Below are 23,571 nucleotides of genomic sequence, written 5' to 3'. Positions count from 1 at the left end.
AGACTGCACAGGGAAGCCATTGAAATTCACAAGCATAAGCAAAACTTCAACAGGAAAGAAGAAACCTTAAGAATGAACAGAGCATGGGCTCCAGTTCTGAAAAACACCAGGCCAACAAAACACTCCACACCCGACAATAGCCCTGCAGAGAAGATTAGCACATCAAGCACCAATCCATATGCAAAAGAACCTCCTCAGGATACAGTGAAGCCTCCAGCCATTAGCATTCCACACCCTGGGAAACTCTTACAGAATGACTCAGTGAAGCCTCCCGCCATTAGCATTCCACACCCTGGGAAACTCTTACAGAATGACTCAGCTCAACCCCACCCCTCCTGAGTAGATACAAATGACCTACATCTTTTCCACACTGTGACACTGAGAGATCTCTGTCTTTTGGTGCTACACCTCTGAAGATGCCAGCCACAGCTGCTGGCGAAACGTCAGGAACTACAATGCCAAGACCACGGCAATACAGCCCGGAAAACCCCCAACAACCATCGTTCTCCGGCCGTGAAAGCCTTCGACAATACATTACCCAGTAATGTTTACCGCCATGACATGAAAAGCATTTCTGCACATGAAGCCTCTGTTGAAGGGGCAACAGCTTTATAATAATATCAAAGTCATTCTTTCACTTGGAAAGTACACAATTCCTTATGGTACCTTCTTGAGGTGTTAAGTTTTCTCTGTGTGTAAAAAAAAGTCACGTTGAGAGCAGGAAATAGCTTATAACTGTAATTTTCCTCTCACCCCCAATTCTGCAGTTTGAAGGTTGTGGAAATCACGCCACGCAAGTCTCTACGGAAGATTACCCAAGGCGTCTTGCAATCCCGCTTTCGGGATAATATCCAAGGGCAAAGGTAAGCTTGCCTGGAAAGCCACATGTCTCTCTTGGTGACCTAGAAATGCATGTGTACAGAGGCTCAAGGGAATCTTACTTACCCAGTAACGTTTACCGCCATGACATGAAAAGCATCACCATTTCTGCACATGAAGCCTCTGTTGAAGGGGCAACAGCTTTATAGTAATATCAAAGTCATTCTTTCACTTGGAAAGTCCACAATTCCTTTTGGTACCTTCTTGAGGTGTTAAGTTTTCTCTGTGTGTAAAAAAAAGTCACGTTTAGAGCAGGAAATAGCTTATAACTGTCATTTTCCTCTCACCCCCAATTCTGCAGTTTGAAGGTTGGGCAAGTTACGCCACCCATGTCTCTGCGAAATATTACCCATGGCGTGTTGCAATGCTTCTTTTGGGATACATTCGAAGGGCAAAGGTAAGCTTTGCTGGAAAGCCACATGTCCTTTTCTTACTTTAAATTTGTCAGTCATGTCATCATTCACACACAGTGCTACTTGCTGGTCTCGATATACTGCCTTTATAGCTTTTATAAATCCTTTCCCAAAATTCATTTTTTCCATTATTAAAAACATAAAATCCCAATTCAAATTGTCAAAGGCTTTCTCTGCATCCACAAAGAAAAAACCCACCTCTTTCTCAGGATGTTTATCATAATATTCTATTGATGACTACCCCGCTGCTTCTAACCGAACTCCATCCCGCCATCGCCTGGGCCAAGCATTTGCCTAGGCCGTAGTGCCCCACTATTCATCTAGAACCAGCCTGAGCCCTTGCCACAAGTCATTGTGGAAGATATTATTGCCAACTTGAGTAGGTACTTGCCTCCAAGGCCCCCAAGGCCAAGGAGAACAAGACTGAGGTGTAATTCATGGTTTGCTCAGCCTTTATGGTTTTATTCCTCTAAACAAAGTGTGTCATCAGTTTTGATTTTCAATTATTTGGTGGAAATCAGAGGCCTGGACTGCACAGAGGAGTTGGTGTCCTGGTTCAGGTGCAGTTGGTTTATTTCATGACTTTTTCTTTAATCAAACAATGCAAAAGCCATTCTTTCACTTGGAACGTCCGTAAAGCCCTTTTGGTACCTTCTCTTTGTGTAGAAAAAAGTCACATTTAGAGCAGGAAACAGCTTATAACTGTAATTTTCCTCTCCCCCCCAATTCTGCAGTTTGAAGGTTGTAGAAATCACGCCACGCAAGTCTCTACGGAAGATTACCCAAGGCGTCTTGCAATCCCGCTTTCGGGATAATATCCAAGGGCAAAGGTAAGCTTGCCTGGAAAGCCACATGTCTCTCTTGGTGACCTAGAAATGCACGTGTACAGAGGCTCAAGGGAATCTTATTTACCCAGTAATGTTTACCACCATGACATGAAAAGCATTTCTGCACATGAAGCCTCTGTTGAAGGTGCAACAGCTTTATAATAATATCAAAGTCATTCTTTCACTTGGAAAGTACACAATTCCTTTTGGTACCTTCTTGAGGTGTTAAGTTTTCTCTGTGTGTAAAAAAAAGTCACGTTGAGAGCAGGAAACAGCTTATAACTGTAATTTTCCTCTCACCCCCAATTCTGCAGTTTGAAGGTTGTGGAAATCACGCCACGCAAGTCTCTACGGAAGATTACCCAAGGCGTCTTGCAATCCCGCTTTCGGGATAATATCCAAGGGCAAAGGTAAGCTTGCCTGGAAAGCCACATGTCTCTCTTGGTGACCTAGAAATGCATGTGTACAGAGGCTCAAGGGAATCTTACTTACCCAGTAATGTATACCGCCATGACATGAAAAGCATCACCATTTCTGCACATGAAGCCTCTGTTGAAGGGGCAACAGCTTTATAATAATATCAAAGTCATTCTTTCACTTGGAAAGTCCACAATTCCTTTTGGTACCTTCTTGAGGTGTTAAGTTTTCTCTGTGTGTAAAAAAAAGTCACGTTGAGAGCAGGAAATAGCTCATAACTGTCATTTTCCTCTCACCCCCAATTCTGCAGTTTGAAGGTTGGGCAAGTTACGCCACCCATGTCTCTGCGAAATATTACCCATGGCATGTTGCAATGCTTCTTTTGGGATACATTCGAAGGGCAAAGGTAAGCTTTGCTGGAAAGCCACATGTCCTTTTCTTACTTTAAATTTGTCAGTCATGTCATCATTCACACACAGTGCCACTTGCTGGTCTCGATATACTGCCTTTATAGCTTTTATAAATCCTTTCCCAAAATTCATTTTTTCCATTATTAAAAACATAAAATCCCAATTCAAATTGTCAAAGGCTTTCTCTGCATCCACAAAGAAAAAACCCACCTCTTTCTCAGGATGTTTATCATAATATTCTATTGATGAAGAGCCCGCTGCTTCTAACCGAACTCCATCCCGCCATCGCCTGGGCCAAGCCTCTGCCTAGGCCCTAGTGCCCCACTATTCATCTAGCACCAGCCTGAGCCCTTGCCACAAGTCATTGTGGAAGATATTATTGCCAGCTTGAGTCGGTACTTGCCTCCAAGGCCCCAAGGCCAAGGAGAACAAGACTGAGGTGTAATTCATGGTTTGCTCAGCCTTTATGGTTTTATTCCTCTAAACAAAGTGTGTCATCAGTTTTGATTTTCAATTATTTGGTGGAAATCAGAGGCCTGGACTGCACAGAGGAGTTGGTGTCCTGGTTCAGGTGCAGTTGGTTTATTTCATGACTTTTTCTTTAATCAAACAGTGCAAAAGCCATTCTTTCACTTGGAACGTCCGCAAAGCCCTTTTGGTACCTTCTCTTTGTGTAGAAAAAAGTCACATTTAGAGCAGGAAACAGCTTATAACTTTAATTTTCCTCTCACCCCCAATTCTGCAGTTTGAAGGTTGTGGAAATCTCGCCACGCAAGTCTCTACGGAAGATTACCCAAGGCGTCTTGCAATCCCGCTTTCGGGATAATATCCAAGGGCAAAGGTAAGCTTGCCTGGAAAGCCACATGTCTCTCTTGGTGACCTAGAAATGCATGTGTACAGAGGCTCAAGGGAATCTTACTTACCCAGTAATGTTTACCACCATGACATGAAAAGCATTTCTGCACATGAAGCCTCTGTTGAAGGTGCAACAGCTTTATAATAATATCAAAGTGATTCTTTCACTTGGAAAGTACACAATTCCTTTTGGTACCTTCTTGAGGTGTTAAGTTTTCTCTGTGTGTAAAAAAAAGTCACGTTGAGAGCAGGAAATAGCTTATAACTGTAATTTTCCTCTCACCCCCAATTCTGCAGTTTGAAGGTTGTGGAAATCACGCCACGCAAGTCTCTACGGAAGATTACCCAAGGCGTCTTGCAATCCCGCTTTCGGGATAATATCCAAGGGCAAAGGTAAGCTTGCCTGGAAAGCCACATGTCTCTCTTGGTGACCTAGAAATGCATGTGTACAGAGGCTCAAGGGAATCTTACTTACCCAGTAACGTTTACCGCCATGACATGAAAAGCATCACCATTTCTGCACATGAAGCCTCTGTTGAAGGGGCAACAGCTTTATAATAATATCACAGTCATTCTTTCACTTGAAAAGTCCACAATCCCTTTTGGTACCTTCTTGAGGTGTTAAGTTTTCTCTGTGTGTAAAAAAAAGTCACGTTGAGAGCAGGAAATAGCTTATGACTGTCATTTTCCTCTCACCCCCAATTCTGCAGTTTGAAGGTTGGGCAAGTTACGCCACCCATGTCTCTGCGAAATATTACCCATGGCGTGTTGCAATGCTTCTTTTGGGATACATTCAAAGGGCAAAGGTAAGCTTTGCTGGAAAGCCACATGTCCTTTTCTTACTTTAAATTTGTCAGTCATGTCATCATTCACACACAGTGCTACTTGCTGGTCTCGATATACTGCCTTTATAGCTTTTATAAATCCTTTCCCAAAATTCATTTTTTCCATTATTAAAAACATAAAATCCCAATTCAAATTGTCAAAGGCTTTCTCTCCATCCACAAAGAAAAAACCCACCTCTTTCTCAGGATGTTTATCAAAATATTCTATTGATGACTAGCCCGCTGCTTCTAACCGAACTCCATCCCGCCATCGCCTGGGCCAAGCCTCTGCCTAGGCCCTAGTGCCCCACTATTCATCTAGCACCAGCCTGAGCCCTTGCCACAAGTCATTGTGGAAGATATTATTGCCAGCTTGAGTAGGTACTTGCCTCCAAGGCCCCCAAGGCCAAGGAGAACAAGACTGAGGTGTAATTCATGGTTTGCTCAGCCTTTATGGTTTTATTCCTCTAAACAAAGTGTGTCATCAGTTTTGATTTTCAATTATTTGGTGGAAATCAGAGGCCTGGACTGCACAGAGGAGTTGGTGTCCTGGTTCAGGTGCAGTTGGTTTATTTCATGACTTTTTCTTTAATCAAACAATGCAAAAGCCATTCTTTCACTTGGAACGTCCGCAAAGCCCTTTTGGTACCTTCTCTTTGTGTAGAAAAAAGTCACATTTAGAGCAGGAAACAGCTTATAACTGTAATTTTCCTCTCAGCCCCAATTCTGCAGTTTGAAGGTTGTGGAAATCACGCCACGCAAGTCTCTACGGAAGATTACCCAAGGCGTCTTGCAATCCCGCTTTCGGGATAATATCCAAGGGCATAGGTAAGCTTGCCTGGAAAGCCACATGTCTCTCTTGGTGACCTAGAAATGCATGTGTACAGAGGCTCAAGGGAATCTTACTTACCCAGTAACGTTTACCGCCATGACATGAAAAGCATCACCATTTCTGCACATGAAGCCTCTGTTGAAGGGGCAACAGCTTTATAATAATATCAAAGTCATTCTTTCACTTGGTAAGTCCACAATTCCTTTTGGTACCTTCTTGAGGTGTTAAGTTTTCTCTGTGTGTAAAAAAAAGTCACCTTTAGAGCAGGAAATAGCTTATAACTGTAATTTTCCTCTCACCCTCAATTCTGCAGTTTGAAGGTTGGGCAAGTTACGCCACCCATGTCTCTGCGAAATATTACCCATGGCGTGTTGCAATGCTTCTTTTGGGATACATTCGAAGGGCAAAGGTAAGCTTTGCTGGAAAGCCACATGTCCTTTTCTTACTTTAAATTTGTCAGTCATGTCATCATTCACACACAGTGCCACTTGCTGGTCTCGATATAATGCCTTTATAGCTTTTATAAATCCTTTCCCAAAATTCATTTTTTCCATTATTAAAAACATAAAATCCCAATTCAAATTGTCAAAGGCTTTCTCTCCATCCACAAAGAAAAAACCCACCTCTTTCTCAGGATGTTTATCATAATATTTTATTGATGACTAGCCCGCTGCTTCTAACCGAACTCCATCCCGCCATCGCCTGGGCCAAGCCTCTGCCTAGGCCATAGTGCCCCACTATTCATCTAGAACCAGCCTGAGCCCTTGCCACAAGTCATTGTGGAAGATATTATTGCCAGCTTGAGTAGGTACTTGCCTCCAAGGCCCCCAAGGCCAAGGAGAACAAGACTGAGGTGTAATTCATGGTTTGCTCAGCCTTTATGGTTTTATTCCTCTAAACAAAGTGTGTCATCAGTTTTGATTTTCAATTATTTGGTGGAAATCAGAGGCCTGGACTGCACAGAGGAGTTGGTGTCCTGGTTCAGGTGCAGTTGGTTTATTTCATGACTTTTTCTTTAATCAAACAATGCAAAAGCCATTCTTTCACTTGGAACGTCCGCAAAGCTCTTTTGGTACCTTCTCTTTGTGTAGAAAAAAGTCACATTTAGAGCAGGAAACAGCTTATAACTGTAATTTTCCTCTCACCCCCAATTCTGCAGTTTGAAGGTTGTGGAAATCACGCCACGCAAGTCTCTACGGAAGATTACCCAAGGCGTCTTGCAATCCCGCTTTCGGGATAATATCCAAGGGCAAAGGTAAGCTTGCCTGGAAAGCCACATGTCTCTCTTGGTGACCTAGAAATGCATGTGTACAGAGGCTCAAGGGAATCTTACTTACCCAGTAATGTTTACCACCATGACATGAAAAGCATTTCTGCACATGAAGCCTCTGTTGAAGGGGCAACAGCTTTATAATAATATCAAAGTCATTCTTTCACTTGGAAAGTACACAATTCCTTTTGGTACCTTCTTGAGGTGTTAAGTTTTCTCTGTGTGTAAAAAAAAGTCACGTTGAGAGCAGGAAATAGCTTATAACTGTAATTTTCCTCTCACCCTCAATTCTGCAGTTTGAAGGTTGTGGAAATCACGCCACGCAAGTCTCTACGGAAGATTACCCAAGGCATCTTGCAGTTCCGCTTTCGGGATAATATCCAAGGGCAAAGGTAAGCTTGCCTGGAAAGCCACATGTCTCTCTTGGTGACCTAGAAATGCATGTGTACAGAGGCTCAAGGGAATCTTACTTACCCAGTAACGTTTACCGCCATGACATGAAAAGCATCACCATTTCTGCACATGAAGCCTCTGTTGAAGGGGCAACAGCTTTATAATAATATCAAAGTCATTCTTTCACTTGGAAAGTCCACAATCCCTTTTGGTACCTTCTTGAGGTGTTAAGTTTTCTCTGTGTGTAAAAAAAAGTCACGTTGAGAGAAGGAAATAGCTTATAACTGTAATTTTCCTCTCACCCCCAATTCTGCAGTTTGAAGGTTGGGCAAGTTATGCCACCCATGTCTCTGCGAAATATTACCCATGGCGTGTTGCAATGCTTCTTTTGGGATACATTCGAAGGGCAAAGGTAAGCTTTGCTGGAAAGCCACATGTCCTTTTCTTACTTTAAATTTGTCAGTCATGTCATCATTCACACACAGTGCCACTTGCTGGTCTCGATATACTGCCTTTATAGCTTTTATAAATCCTTTCCCAAAATTCATTTTTTCCATTATTAAAACATAAAATCCCAATTCAAATTTTCAAAGGCTTTCTCTGCATCCACAAAGAAAAAACCCACCTCTTTCTCAGGATGTTTATCATAATATTCTGTTGATGACTACCCCGCTGCTTCTAACCGAACTCCATCCCGCCATCGCCTGGGCCAAGCCTCTGCCTAGGCGCTAGTGCCCCACTATTCATCTAGCACCAGCCTGAGCCCTTGCCACAAGTCATTGTGGAAGATATTATTGCCAGTTTGAGTAGGTACTTGCCTCCAAGGCCCCCAAGGCCAAGGAGAACAAGACTGAGGTGTAATTCATGGTTTGCTCAGCCTTTATGGTTTTATTCCTCTAAACAAAGTGTGTCATCAGTTTTGATTTTCAATTATTTGGTGGAAATCAGAGGCCTGGACTGCACAGAGGAGTTGGTGTCCTGGTTCAGTTGCAGTTGGTTTATTTCATGACTTTTTCTTTAATCAAACAATGCAAAAGCCATTCTTTCACTTGGAACGTCCGCAAAGCCCTTTTGGTACCTTCTCTCTGTGTAGAAAAAAGTCACATTTAGAGCAGGAAACAGCTTATAACTGTAATTTTCCTCTCACCCCCAATTCTGCAGTTTGAAGGTTGTGGAAATCATGCCACGCAAGTCTCTACGGAAGATTACCCAAGGCGTCTTGCAATCCCGCTTTCGGGATAATATCCAAGGGCAAAGGTAAGCTTGCCTGGAAAGCCACATGTCTCTCTTGGTGACCTAGAAATGCATGTGTACAGAGGCTCAAGGGAATCTTACTTACCCAGTAATGTTTACCGCCATGACATGAAAAGCATTTCTGCACATGAAGCCTCTGTTGAAGGGGCAACAGCTTTATAATAATATCAAAGTCATTCTTTCACTTGGAAAGTACACAATTCCTTTTGGTACCTTCTTGAGGTGTTAAGTTTTCTCTGTGTGTAAAAAAAAGTCACGTTGAGAGCAGGAAATAGCTTATAACTGTAATTTTCCTCTCACCCTCAATTCTGCAGTTTGAAGGTTGTGGAAATCACGCCACGCAAGTCTCTACGGAAGATTACCCAAGGCGTCTTGCAGTCCCGCTTTCGGGATAATATCCAAGGGCAAAGGTAAGCTTGCCTGGAAAGCCACATGTCTCTCTTGGTGACCTAGAAATGCATGTGTACAGAGGCTCAAGGGAATCTTACTTACCCAGTAACGTTTACCGCCATGACATGAAAAGCATCACCATTTCTGCACATGAAGCCTCTGTTGAAGGGGCAACAGCTTTATAATAATATCAAAGTCATTCTTTCACTTGGAAAGTCCACAATCCCTTTTGGTACCTTCTTGAGGTGTTAAGTTTTCTCTGTGTGTAAAAAAAAGTCACGTTGAGAGAAGGAAATAGCTTATAACTGTAATTTTCCTCTCACCCCCAATTCTGCAGTTTGAAGGTTGGGCAAGTTATGCCACCCATGTCTCTGCGAAATATTACCCATGGCGTGTTGCAATGCTTCTTTTGGGATACATTCGAAGGGCAAAGGTAAGCTTTGCTGGAAAGCCACATGTCCTTTTCTTACTTTAAATTTGTCAGTCATGTCATCATTCACACACAGTGCCACTTGCTGGTCTCGATATACTGCCTTTATAGCTTTTATAAATCCTTTCCCAAAATTCATTTTTTCCATTATTAAAACATAAAATCCCAATTCAAATTTTCAAAGGCTTTCTCTGCATCCACAAAGAAAAAACCCACCTCTTTCTCAGGATGTTTATCATAATATTCTGTTGATGACTACCCCGCTGCTTCTAACCGAACTCCATCCCGCCATCGCCTGGGCCAAGCCTCTGCCTAGGCGCTAGTGCCCCACTATTCATCTAGCACCAGCCTGAGCCCTTGCCACAAGTCATTGTGGAAGATATTATTGCCAGTTTGAGTAGGTACTTGCCTCCAAGGCCCCCAAGGCCAAGGAGAACAAGACTGAGGTGTAATTCATGGTTTGCTCAGCCTTTATGGTTTTATTCCTCTAAACAAAGTGTGTCATCAGTTTTGATTTTCAATTATTTGGTGGAAATCAGAGGCCTGGACTGCACAGAGGAGTTGGTGTCCTGGTTCAGTTGCAGTTGGTTTATTTCATGACTTTTTCTTTAATCAAACAATGCAAAAGCCATTCTTTCACTTGGAACGTCCGCAAAGCCCTTTTGGTACCTTCTCTCTGTGTAGAAAAAAGTCACATTTAGAGCAGGAAACAGCTTATAACTGTAATTTTCCTCTCACCCCCAATTCTGCAGTTTGAAGGTTGTGGAAATCATGCCACGCAAGTCTCTACGGAAGATTACCCAAGGCGTCTTGCAATCCCGCTTTCGGGATAATATCCAAGGGCAAAGGTAAGCTTGCCTGGAAAGCCACATGTCTCTCTTGGTGACCTAGAAATGCATGTGTACAGAGGCTCAAGGGAATCTTACTTACCCAGTAATGTTTACCGCCATGACATGAAAAGCATTTCTGCACATGAAGCCTCTGTTGAAGGGGCAACAGCTTTATAATAATATCAAAGTCATTCTTTCACTTGGAAAGTACACAATTCCTTTTGGTACCTTCTTGAGGTGTTAAGTTTTCTCTGTGTGTAAAAAAAAGTCACGTTGAGAGCAGGAAATAGCTTATAACTGTAATTTTCCTCTCACCCTCAATTCTGCAGTTTGAAGGTTGTGGAAATCACGCCACGCAAGTCTCTACGGAAGATTACCCAAGGCGTCTTGCAGTCCCGCTTTCGGGATAATATCCAAGGGCAAAGGTAAGCTTGCCTGGAAAGCCACATGTCTCTCTTGGTGACCTAGAAATGCATGTGTACAGAGGCTCAAGGGAATCTTACTTACCCAGTAACGTTTACCGCCATGACATGAAAAGCATCACCATTTCTGCACATGAAGCCTCTGTTGAAGGGGCAACAGCTTTATAATAATATCAAAGTCATTCTTTCACTTGGAAAGTCCACAATCCCTTTTGGTACCTTCTTGAGGTGTTAAGTTTTCTCTGTGTGTAAAAAAAAGTCACGTTGAGAGCAGGAAATAGCTTATAACTGTAATTTTCCTCTCACCCTCAATTCTGCAGTTTGAAGGTTGGGCAAGTTACACCACCCATGTCTCTGCGAAATATTACCCATGGCGTGTTGCAATGCTTCTTTTGGGATACATTCGAAGGGCAAAGGTAAGCTTTGCTGGAAAGCCACATGTCCTTTTCTTACTTTAAATTTGTCAGTCATGTCATCATTCACACACAGTGCCACTTGCTGGTCTCGATATACTAAACAAACAAACAATTCCGGGAATATGTATATATCTAACAATTTTTTATATTTTTATAGTGCAAAGTGCAAAGTGCAAAGTATAGTGCATGATTATATATACAATAATAAATATACAATAAATACAATAAAATATTGATCTCTCTGTCCCAACATGCAATAAATATAGTAAAAATACAGAATTTGATACTAATGGTTATGAAGTATATTTTTCACAGGAACAATGTCCATGAATTAATTAAGATGAAAATGTAGCAGCATGCAGGTTTCCTCAAATAGAGCTCCAATGTAGACGTGTGGGAGGCATGAGAAGGCAAGCTCCAGTCCACACTGCAAATAAGTCCAAAAGTGCCGACGGGATTATGCGTGCATATTTATACAATTCCCGTTTCGTATAACATACTTCTTCATGGGCACAATAAATATGGACTGTGAACAAAAGTTAAACATAGTCAATTTATAATTCAACATACATAACAAAACTCTGTACATACATTCCATCTACTCACCAGCCCCCACTTCACCGGTAGCTCCAATATTGCTGCTTATACCATTCTGATTTCATTCAATTTCAAAAAGCATGAATTGACAGACAGAAATCATGCATAGGAAAGGACTCTCTTAACCACAAACCAGTAATTGAATGATTGGCCAAATTACAATGAAACAAGCAACAATTAGATTGCAGCACAGACCTCAACACCACTTAAGTCCTGTTCCGATTTTAAAGAGACAAGTAATATTAATTACACATTCAACAAGACAATGCAGTCTATATCCCCCAAATGGGTAAGGCAACGCTGGGCATCCATTAACCCAAAAAACATGAGTAATCCACTTCACTATTGAGTCCTCCTGGTGCCAAACTCCGTACTTTAAAGATCCACCTAGACTCTAATTGCAACAATTTCCTGGAGCCATCCTGAACACCCTCCCGAATCATATCAATAACTGTTACCTTCAGATCTCTTGGGTTATGCTGAAAACTCAAAAAATGTTGGACTAATGGTGCCTCTCTTACCTGATTACGGATTCTCGATATATGTTCCTGCACTCTAGTTTTGAGTGGACGTGACGTGCTGCCAACATAAATTAAAGGGCACCCGCAGCGAATCGCATATATCACATTGGGAGTCCGACATGTACTGAATCCACCTGGAGCGTCTCGGCGTCCAGGGAAGAGATCTTCAAATTTTGTCATCAGGGTACAAACGTTACAATCCCCACACGGGAAATGTCCCCTCGGCACCCGGGTAGCGGAGCCACATGGTAATTTATGCTGTATAAATTCTGAACAAGTAAGTATGTCCTTAAGACTACGAGTTCTACGGAGACCAATGCTTGGACTCACCTCGCACCCGGGAATATTATCAACAAGGTGCCAATGCTGTCGGACAATGCGGCAAATGGGGGTGGCTAGTGTGGTATAGTCAATAGCCCATTTTAAATGTGTGTTCCTATCCGTGACTTTAGGAACCAATAGTTTTTCACGCGGTGTCCTCAATGCCCGGTTCCTAGCCGAAGCAATGGCAGCCAAAGGGTATCCTCTACTAACCAGTGCCTTCCCTAATGCAGTGCCACTATCCCTGAAATCCGCATTCTGTGATGAATTCCGTTTCAGTCTAAGGTATTGACTAATGGGAATATTGTATTTTAGTCGCTGTGGATGGAACGAGGAGAAATGAAGGTATGAACACCTATCCGTATTTTTCTTAAAGGGACGCACACCTAGTCTCCTCTCACTACATTTGTAAATAGTTACGTCCAAATAGTTGATACATTGACCATTCCCCTGCCAGGTAAATTTAATATCCGTACTGATCGTGTTAATCCATTGGCCAAACTGTTCTGCACTTTCCTTATTTTCCATAATGGCTATGATGTCATCAATATATCGGCGGTAAAACCTAATGGTCGCCTTAAGAGGATTATTAATGTCATTCAATATGTAATCCTTCTCTAGTTGTGACATGAATAAATTGGCGATACTAGGGGCCGCCGCGCACCCCATCGCCACCCCCTTTATCTGGTAATAAAATTCCCCATTAAACTTGAAATAATTACGTTCAAGTATAATGTCCAAAATGTTTAGAAGAAAAGGAGTGGAGGGGCTCTGCTGTGTCCTAGTTAGCAGTGCTGTTTGTACCACGGCCCTGGCTGCCTCGTGGGGAATCGATGTATACAGAGAGGCTACATCAAGAGTCAACAAATAGGCTGAATTAGGTAGCTCCAATTCTTCTATTAAAGAAATAAGGTGCATAGTATCTCGTAAATAAGCCGCCGTTTCCACAACAAGTGGCTGTAGGAAGTTATCTAAAAACTGGGAGAGGGGTTCAAGGACCGAATTGCTCCCCGAAATGATTGGTCTGCCAGGCGGCGGAATGCCCCCTTTATGTATTTTCGGGAGTAAGTAAAACACGGGGGTGCGGGGATTCTTATTCTGTAACCCCTCGTGTGTTTTATTATTTATTTCAGATTGGCCTAGACCCTCATCAAGGACTATTTTAATAACCCTCTTAATTTGCGGTAATGGATTCGTGGCGATTTTCTTGTAATCGGTGGCAACCGAGAGTTGTCGAGTCGCCTCCTGAATATAGTGGGCAGTATCTAGGATAACAATACCCCCGCCCTTATCAGCCGATTTAATTACTATTGTATGGTCATTTTTTAAGGAATTAAGCGCTTGCCATTCCTCTCGGTCCAAATTATACCTCCGGAATCTCCTCTCCCTCTCCAGGTTCTCAATATCACGCAGAACCACTCTCTCAAAACAATCAATGGATGCATCGGAGACGGGTGGACAAAAGGTAGATCTGGATCTAATTTGCCTATCAAAATCCTGTGTCCTATCAGGGAGGTTGCCAAAAAACTTTCTAAGCTTGATAAGTCTAATAAGTTTGTATACATCCAATCTGGTGTTGAACCCATAGTAATTAGGGGTGGGTACAAAACCGAGACCTTTGTTCAAAACTCTCCTCTCGGCCAGAGTCAGCGGCCGAGAGGACAGATTGAACACTAGGTCCTCGGCTTGTACGGTCTCTTGGGGCGTGGCGGACCTCTCCCTAAAAAATTACTCCGGGGGCCCCCAGAGGGATAGGAGACGTTACGATTACGCAAATATTTAGTACTGGTCCCCTCATCACCCGAGGTGTCCGTTTCCGAGGGCTCTGTCGTCTCAAATTCAGACCCAGTCTGGAGGTTTTTAGCCCAAGATACTCTTTTGCGGGGTCTGGTGGGGAAATCCTCCTTCCAGGTATAAATCCTACCAGAAGTATAGTCCTTCCTATCACGCTCAAACTTCCTTAGTTTTATTTCCTTGAGCTTTTCTTTACTTTCTGCCACAGAGCGGTCCAATTCCGCCCTTTTGGCATCAAACTCATCAATTGTTTGTTTTACTTTCAGTTGTTCCTCTATTCGAGTAATCTCTAATGAAAGCTTATCCGCCTCTACGTTTGATGTTTTAATAAGCAATAACATCAGATCAAACAAACACTTATTGAGAATAGCTGCCCAGCGCTGCTTAAAGTCCTCATCCTCTTGAAACATCCCGGGGGGCTTATGAATACGTAAGCCTCTTGGGATAAACTTGCTGACTGAATAGTCCGTCAAGGAAGCTGCATTAAGCAGCAATCTGCACAGAGGAGTTGTTGTCCTGGTTCAGGTGCAGTTGGTTTATTTCATGACTTTTTCTTTAATCAAACAATGCAAAAGCCATTCTTTCACTTGGAAAGTCCGCAAAGCCCTTTTGGTACCTTCTTGAGGTGTTAAGTTTTCTCTGTGTGTAGAAAAAAGTCACATTTAGAGCAGGAAATAGTTTATAACTGTAATTTTCCTCTCACCCCCAATTCTGCAGTTTGAAGGTTGTGGAAATCAGGCCCGGAAGTCTCTACGGAAGATTACCCAAGGCGTCTTGCAATCCCGCTTTCGGGATAATATCCAAGGGCAAAGGTAAGCTTGCCTGGAAAGCCACATGTCTCTTTTGGTGACCTAGAAATGCATGTGTACAGAGGCTCAAGGGAATCTTACTTACCCAGTAATGTTTACCGCCATGACATGAAAAGCATCACCATTTCTGCACATGAAGCCTCTGTTGAAGGGGCAACAGCTTTATAATAATATCAAAGTCATTCTTTCACTTGGAAAGTCCAAAATCCCTTTTGGTACCTTCTTGAGGTGTTAAGTTTTCTCTGTGTGTAAAAAAAAGTCACATTTAGAGCAGGAAATAGCTTATAACTGTAATTTTCCTCTCACCCCCAATTCTGCAGTTTGAAGGTTGGGCAAGTTACGCCACCCATGTGTTGCCAAGTAGGCCCCCTCCCCTGCTTTAAAGCCTGCTATGAACTGTGTTAAAGTTTCCTGCATTGCTGTTTCACTGCTGCACCAAAGACTGCTTTGCACGTTTGTGCTCTGATACACGTGTCAGTTTCCTGCCAGCGTGTCAATTACCCTGCTGCTGCAATAGACTGTGCAGTTTACTGACTCCATGTTTGGATAACTGCACAAAGGACTCTTTTTCTGGGCAGCCCTGCCCTGACCTGTATCTGGACTTCCCAGTGTGTGTTTGGACTGTGTTACAAGTGTGCCCCGTGCCTGCACTACCATCTGCCACGGACCGTGCCTGTTCCTTGCCTTGGACTGTGTTTTAAAGTGTTGTTCCCCCTGCCTCCATGGAAGCCTGCCTCATATGGGCCCAAGCCGCTGCTAGCAGCCGGACGCCTGCCGGGGAAACCTCCAGCGAGCCTGGCTAGGCGCTCCCTGGTCAGTTCCCTCCTGGAGCCTCCCACGGGCCGGTCGCCGAGCTTGCCCTCGCTACCGGGCAGCCTGCTATTCAGCCCCAGCTATGCCCACCCGGCATCCATGTTCTCAGGCAGCCAGAAGACCCTGGGAAGAAGATTGCTTTGAGAAGCCATTTTGGTGAAGCGGGCACACCACGTCCGCAGCGAGAGCCCCTCGCCCCGCTCTGCATATCTTAGGAGCCGCCCCGGAGAAGAACTAAGTGCCGACCATCCCAAGCACTTAGAGAATGCATCTCAAAGAAACCTCTGCATTCCAGAAGCTGATGACATCAGGACAAGCCCTGTCCGCTGGAACATCCTTTCAGCCCACTTGGATTTCCCCCTCCCTCTTTTGTCCCCTCTTCCTGAGGTGTCACTTATCACAATCTGATTACCAAAGTGGCCCATCCAAGCCATTCAGTAGCCCATTAGACCCTTTGTTTTAATCTGTGAGAACCACCAAGTACAGCACCAGCCCCAGGGTACGTTTTGGGGTATTTAAGCTGGTCTCTCAGACCACTCGGTGCCTCAGCCATTCCTATCCAGACTTCCTTGCTGTCCGTCTGTGGTTCCAGTGCTGGCATTGGACCACCCCCCTCGCTGCTGTGTCTCTGCTTCGCTCCAGGATAAGTGAGTATTCCCCCTATCATCGTTGGGAACCAGCTAATGCGAACGTCTCTGTATTTCCTACTCTGTATTTTCCTAGATCTTGTGTGTTCCTTGTATGATTGTGCAAGTTTAGGCTTACGCCACACTGAATACACGTGTTTGGAACCTATTTGTTGTCTGCCTCTTTTTCACTAGAGTGTCTGGGATCGGGACCTCCGTATACATAGGTTATGATCCGCGCTTAATTTTAAGTTACAGACTGCTACAGCTAATTCCCCATTATAATAAAGAGCATTTCTGGTAACAGTTTACTGGTGGAGAATGCGGGCATAACCCGGTTCGTGTGAATACACGTGAGTCGACACGCGTGTTTTCGGCGAACTGACTTAGAGGAAAATTTTCCAGACCTCAGTGCAAAGAGCGCAATTTAGCTCAGGGAATTAAAAGTGTGAGTGTGTGTGGCTCTAGTGAGCATCTCTATCTTGTGGGTTGGCTTTTCCCCATTTCCTCCTTCAGCCAGCTTTGGACTACTTGCCTTTTGTGGTGCACCGCGAGGCCCTCCAGCCGTTATAACCGGTGTACTGTGGGTGAGGACCTCTGAACTGGTGAAGTTCCTGGCCACCTTCTGGGCCGCCTAAACGCGTCTATGTGGGTGGGATCCCAGAAGTAGGCTCTATAGATTTATATATATCCTGAAGCAGCATATATAAAATTCTCTTCCGCCCTCCCCCGTCTCTCCTAAGCCCGTCCAAACCCCCGTTCCTGCCAGCACTTAGGCTTCAATCCCCACTCCGGAGGAAATGTGAAGGGATTGTTAGTCCGTTTGGTCAGTTTAGCTTTGGGAATCTAAAGCCAGGTTCCTGAAGCCCTGCGGCAGCCGGCCGCACCGTGCTTAAGAGTTTTAAGGTAGACTCTTGGGCGCCTTTCCGCTTGCGAGTTTTAAGTCAGACTCGTGGGCGCACCCTGCTTGGGAGTTGTTTGAACTCTTGAGCGCTTTTTCCGCTTAGGAGTACCGTAGTTTTACTCCTGGGCACTTTTGCTTGGGGACTTGCAGAGGCAGTCCTTGAGCGCATTTAGTCTTTTGGTCGAGGCTTGGAGACAGTTTAACCGTTTGTCTCTGAGCACGAGGCCTGGGGACACTTTGAGTTTAGTTCTTGGGCTTAGAGAGCTTGAGAGCATTTTGGCTTCTAAGCAGAGGATTGGGAGCAGTTCTGGTTGCCTAAGCAGAGGCTTGGGAGACCCCTTAGTTGCAGTTTCTGAGCAGAGACTTGGGAACACTTTTTGGTTTTCTGAGCGCATAGGCTTGGGAGACCCCTGAGCTTTGGTTTTCCGAGTATAGACTTGGGAGACCCCTGAGCTTTGGCTTCTGAGCAGAGGCTTGGAAGCACTGAGCGGTTTTGGTTCTTGGGCTTAGAGAGCTTGAGAGCACCTTCTGAGCCAGTAAACTTTTCCTGGTCCCGTGGCTTGTAGGCAAGCTTGAAACGGGAATAGGAATTTTTCCTTCTCCCCCGGTGGAGAAGAACCGAGTGTAGGACCCTTAAAAATACCCTTGTGAACCTAAAAGTAGGACCTTAAAACCCCCTGGTAAAAATCCTTGAGAACCAGAGGGAAGTATAAACCTCCCAAAGGAACATAGAGAGGAAGAAGTTGTTAGAACCCCAGAATATCCAGTGTAAGAATCCTCGAGGACCCGAAGGAAAATAACCTCCGAACGGCCCCTAGACGGGAAAACTTATAGGGAGCTTTAATCGCCCCACCCCTGGTGTCGCTGATCTACTCTTTAACCTCCCCCGAGATCAGCCTTAAACGAAAGTAAAATGTACCGGGCAGCCCCCACCGTGCCCCGCCTGGAGAAGTGGCTAGTTAAGAAGGGAGATTGCCCCTGGGAAGCTGGTTCCTTCAAGGGACCCGACCCGCTCCAGATAGTTAGAAGCACCTTCCAGGATTTCTGTGAGAAGGAGAAACCTAGGTCTAGTAAGAAAGACAGATACGGAGCTTGGGCACTTTTCACCGCCCTACAGGACAGCGAGTCCCTAATTAATAAGCTACAGGCAGCTCAGGAAGAACAGGAACAGGAGATAGAAAAGCTAAGGAAAGAAAAGAAGGAACATGAGGAGAAAGCAGCCGAGTGGCGTTCAGAACGCGTTAACTTCATGCTGGAGAAGCAGGGACTAACCACTGCCCTCCAAGACGCCCAGCACAAGGCTGAAGCGGCCTCCGCTCGTGCCGATATGGCTGAGCATGCAGTAATCGAGGGACAGGAAAGAATCGCTAAGCTAACCCACGCTGCCCAGTTCATGGCAGAGCAGAAAGTTGCAAAGATAGCCGCAGCAGACCACTCCGCTTGTAAGAGGGAGCTAGAGGCCCTAAAGCAGCACCTGGGAATGCAGCAGGCCGTAATCTCCGCCGTGCATCCCGCAGCCCTCTTGGCCCTCCCCGAAGGTAGTACCGACAGCTGGCCATCCCCTCCGTCTCAGCCCGAGGAAGCCCCACAGCCCCTCCATCCGATAGCTACCAAGGAGATCGTTTCCACAGACGAGGATGGCAGAAAGACAGACCGGATAGTTAAAGAGACCCGTAATTGGAGGCCCGATGAACTCCAAGCCATAGCGGACCGCATGGGACCCCTGAACCGGGACTCAGCTATACAATGGTTCGCCCACGTGACCATGTCCCAGCCCTCCGCCAGTGGCTCCGATGTAGCTCAGCTGGCGCACCACTGCGCCAGCCCCGAAATAGTCACCTCCCTTAACGCATATATTTCTAACCAGAGACTAGCCACTCACAGTCAGTATGGTGCCATGAAGGAATTGTGCGCCTTCCTTTGGCCTACCAAGAGCTTGAAAGCCTTATACATAGCAGAGTCTCAAAAACCCGGAGAGGACCCAGAGGCATATTTGGCCAGAAAGCAGCTCCTAGCCGAACTAGCAGACGAGGTAGATTTAGACTTGAGCGACATGCCTGACTTCGATGACTTAGAATTTAGAAGGGCAGTCATAGATGGTCTCAACAGCACTACCCGCCTAGCCCTGGCAGGAATAGAACCCGGGAGCATCTCACGGGGAGACCTGGAAGCTCGCATCAGGAGCATTGCTGGCCTGTTGCGAGAAACCGGAGCGATCCGCCATGTGAAGTCCCTGGCCTCCCATAGGAGAGAGAGTGAGCCCATCAACACAGTCACGTATGCCAACCATGGTCCCCACTCCCAATATCGGCCCCAAGGGCATAGCTCGTACTCAGAGCCTAGAGGTGGCATCTTGCGTGGGAAAAGCGGTAGCTTCACTCGGGGCCGCAGCCAAAGGGACTCTCGTCCAGGAGTAACCTTTGCGCCCACCCCCAGTCACTACCCTTCCTCCCCACAGGGACCCTCTGAGCCCTGGAGACCTGCGCTGCCCTCGGCGCCCCCGCCCCCTCGGGCACCTCACCCCTACAATCACCAGGTCTACCCTCCCCCAAGTCAGGCTGACTCCTGGAGACCGCAGCCAAAGGACCATGAGGAGCCCTCTGACCTAGGAGAGCCGCCACCAGCTGGGAACCCCTTTTTCCAATAGGGATGCCCGGGGGTCACACATGCTTCTCCCCACTTAACTGCCCGTGGGAGAAAACCAAAGGTTGAGGCTAGCCTTCGACCTCCGGGAACTAAAAATAGCTTGGAACTTAAAAGAGAGAAGGAAAGATTCCAAAGGGTGATTCGCACCCAGAACCCAGCACCAACTTTGCCAGACACCTCTGAAAGAAATCTGGCAGAGCTGCAAAATAAAATTCAGGAGCTCATAAGTGTGAATAGGGAACAGAATTTAAAAATAAATGATATTAATAAAGAGAAAGAGGTATTAAAAGAAAAATTAAATGCTTGCACAATAGAGAAAGAGCAGCTCCACAATAAATTCCTTAGCATGCAGACTTTGCTGGAGAACCAGAATAATGAAACTGCCACTTTAAAAACCCTGATGCAAAATCTCCTAGAATCCCAGAGACTCACTGAGGCCAGATTAAAGACTTTAGAAGAACAATCAGTGATTGAATCAGCACCCCGCCCCGCCAAAGGCAGTGAAACAGGTAGCCAGTCACCTTTGCCTCTAATTTCTGCCTCAGCCCCCATGCCCAAGAAGCCAGAATTCACTTTAGCCTCTGAGCATGTGCAGAGTTTAAAAGTCATTCCCCAAGAAATTGTCTTGGCTCCCATAGACTGCCCCCAGCCAAGCTATGTACAGCCCTTTGTGACTGTGCCCTCTTGCAATGATCCCAAGAACCAGATAAACAGGAGTAAAAATGCAGTTCCTTTAAAAGAATTAAATTGCTTTGAGAATCCAGTGCTTGCTACTACACACCAAATAGCTTTCTGTCAGCCTTCCCTGACTGACACCCCTGAAGAAAACCTCATGTTGGCCCTGTGTGGTTTAATAGTGCTCGAGCTAATTCAGAGACATTTGTGTATCTGTTTCCACGTTTTAAAAGGCTCAAGCCCAAAACTTAATGAGAAGGTAGAGCCTCCAGCAGTAAGTGCAGTCAGGAATGTAATAAGGCAAGTGAGCAGACTCCAGAAAGAATCCCAGTTGCTAGCAGCGTCTAAAACAAACTGTTCCCACTCAGTGCTACACCCCCACCCCTCATTGAAATGGAAATACTGGCCAGACCAGGATTCTGACCTCCTCCCAGTTCTTCCTTTTGTCCTCTCCCAGGCTGAAGTAAACCCAAATAAATGTAATCACTGGCTCCCTCTCAGAATTTGGAAGGGATTGGAACCAGGAGTGGAAAAGCCACCTTAAGGAGACTTGAGTTCAAGTCCCCGCAGCCCCCGTCCCTTTTTGTTGTGCAGTCTTAACTTTATGTGTGTGTGAACCTGAAGCCCAATTCCCTTTTGAAATTAGATGTAAAAAGCCAACTTGGCTTCATATAATCATTTAGTGTTTTTGTTATTTCTTTTCGGTTCTATTCTTTAACTTCATTAGGCGGGCCCCACAGTTGGGACCCTTGGGAGAAACACGGCAACCAAAGCCAAATAGGACCACCACCGAAAGTGATTCTTAATTGGATTTTTAAGCCGCATGTTCGGAAAAAATTGCACAGGCAAAAGAGATTTGCTGTGTGTGAAAGTGTTTGGAGAGGCTTTAGCCCAGAGGTGAATACATTCTTTCGAACATAGTGGAACCACCAAAAAAAGGTGATCCCTGTATTCGAAAATATATCACCCGCCGTGCTGGTGAAGATCCCGCATCTACGTAGATTCGGGGTCTCACCTGCCAGACCCACGCTTTCGCATGATGGTCGGCTTTGGCTTTGAGGGCCGTGCCTCCCCTGGAAAAAGGACCCCCAGGAGACCCAACATCCCTCTTTTACTAATGCTCATATTCGTCACGGTGAGTTGCTATACGGCGCCACCATCTAGTACGCTCTAGTGCAAAGGTAAAAACCCCGCCAGTATTTTGTAAATATGTGCCCTCTGGAATATGTTATTGAGGTGCGTTTGCTACGCACAAGGGGCAGCGTGCCTCATTTACATAGCCAGGATCCCCCGCGCCAAGATGACCCCCGAATAACCCAGACCCAATGGCGCCGGCAGATCTCGGCCGCCTCCGCCGCTTTTCGATAAACGCTGCCGAACGCCTTCGGCTCCATTTCGTCCCTTTCTGCCAGCAGCCGCCCACCCCATCTAACGTAATCTTTTCCCTTGCCCGTACCGTATAAGGGAAAAGAAGGGGGGGAGACATATTGAAGTTTTAATGAAGCCGTGCCAGGCCTTCCAAGTGAGGGCAACCCGAAAGTATCCCACACCCGTGTGCTTTTGCTTTGTGTGTTTCTTTCTTTTAACATGAAATTGGGGCCTCCCGAGGGAGTCCCTCCAAAAATTGATCCTAGGAAAAAATGGTCCGCTGAAATACATACATGAGGTCCTGCAAAAAAAAGCAGAGGGAAAAAGGCAAAGCAAAAGCAAACCATCATAAAACATACCTTCAACCCTAACCTCATCTACTTAAAAATTATTTTAGAAAAATAGAACGAAGGTCTCCTTTAGCAGCAACCCTTATAGTCAATGGAAACCGCTCTCTAGTTTTTTTTTCTTTTTAAAACGACAAGGCCAGGCCAAGCCGGACCGACACCTCTCAGCCCGCAAAAGAAGAGCAGCCCGCCACCGAGCAAGGGGCACCTGAAGGCCACATAGCCTAGGCACCCAGGGACCCCTGTGGCGAGTTTGCATAATCCCGCCTAACGTATAGCCGACCCCTGCCCGATGCAAAGACGTCCCCCCTGAAATATACATGCTTTAAGAAGAAGCCCCCGCACAGGAGTTCCCCAGAGCAACAAGCTGGAAGGCTCGCTTAGTGCCCCTGGGACTTCTCGTTCGAGCCCCACCTAATAGACAGTGCTGGCAGAAAAATGCCCTCCCTCTTTTCCCCGCTTTACTTCATTCGTTTATTTTCGCTGCAAGAAACTCAGGGAACCTGTACTTATATCCGCAGGTCTCCCCAGGATATTTTCACCACAAAAGGAAAAGGAAGGCCAGGAGATGAGGCACCTGGCTACTCTGTGTTTGCTCGTACTGGCAGGCACCCTAATAGAGGGACGCCCGTCCAAATTAATGCCGTACCCCCACTGGAGATGTATCAATACACTAGCAGAAAATGAAATGATGGTCTGCAAAGTTGTGCAGCAGAGCAATATGACCACCCCCATGGATCGCAGTAACTTCCGCAGTTGCGAAGAGCAGTGGATCCGACCCCCAGAGCTTGTCATTTTATGTGTAGGAGTTAAAACCATGTCCCAAGAGCTAGTGTGCTATTCACCTACTGACACAGTGTCACCACTTGCTCCGATTCCATGTATGTTTCTTCCCCGTATCAGGCCTGCCCCCACCGCAGTCCCGGTGGTAGACAAATATACCACCCCTGCCAACTTCGAAACCTCGCCATTTGTCACTGAGGCTTTCGGACCATACTGTGAAGTTATTTTAGTGTCGGCCGCAGTATGGAAGGCAGGAGACCCCTTTAGAATGACCATCCTACTAGGCATTACTACCACTGAATCTGCATCTGTCACTATCACGCCCCCTTCAGGTGCAACTCTCTCCTTTGCTATAGAATGCTGGGAGAACCTGACCTGGATTGTAAAGGAGGAAGACCTAGCCAAACACGGCCCACCCGATTGGATACTGGTTCAACAGACGCCCGAATGCCAAACCAAGCCCCTAGTAGAGACATTTCACCGGCTTGGGCTGCTCTTTGTAAAC

At 45.5% G+C, this 23,571-nt stretch overlaps 2 long non-coding RNA genes across 2 annotated transcripts; both read left to right on the top strand.

Annotated features, from left to right (window-relative positions):
* The first annotated feature begins 7,027 nt into the window (after positions 1–7,027).
* Positions 7,028–8,371, top strand: LOC129327768 (uncharacterized). The gene is made up of 3 exons (XR_008596845.1): positions 7,028–7,119; positions 7,437–7,532; positions 8,282–8,371. It is a non-coding gene; the product is annotated as an uncharacterized LOC129327768 (long non-coding RNA).
* A 315-nt stretch (positions 8,372–8,686) lies between these two features.
* Positions 8,687–10,036, top strand: LOC129327776 (uncharacterized). The gene is made up of 3 exons (XR_008596846.1): positions 8,687–8,784; positions 9,102–9,197; positions 9,947–10,036. It is a non-coding gene; the product is annotated as an uncharacterized LOC129327776 (long non-coding RNA).
* Positions 10,037–23,571: the final 13,535 nt, after the last annotated feature.

Source organism: Eublepharis macularius, chromosome 1 (genome assembly GCF_028583425.1).
Source record: "Eublepharis macularius isolate TG4126 chromosome 1, MPM_Emac_v1.0, whole genome shotgun sequence".
In the NCBI taxonomy this organism is placed as follows: domain Eukaryota; kingdom Metazoa; phylum Chordata; class Lepidosauria; order Squamata; family Eublepharidae; genus Eublepharis; species Eublepharis macularius.
Note: the sequence above shows the minus strand (reverse complement) of the source record. Positions and strands in the feature narration are given on the sequence as shown.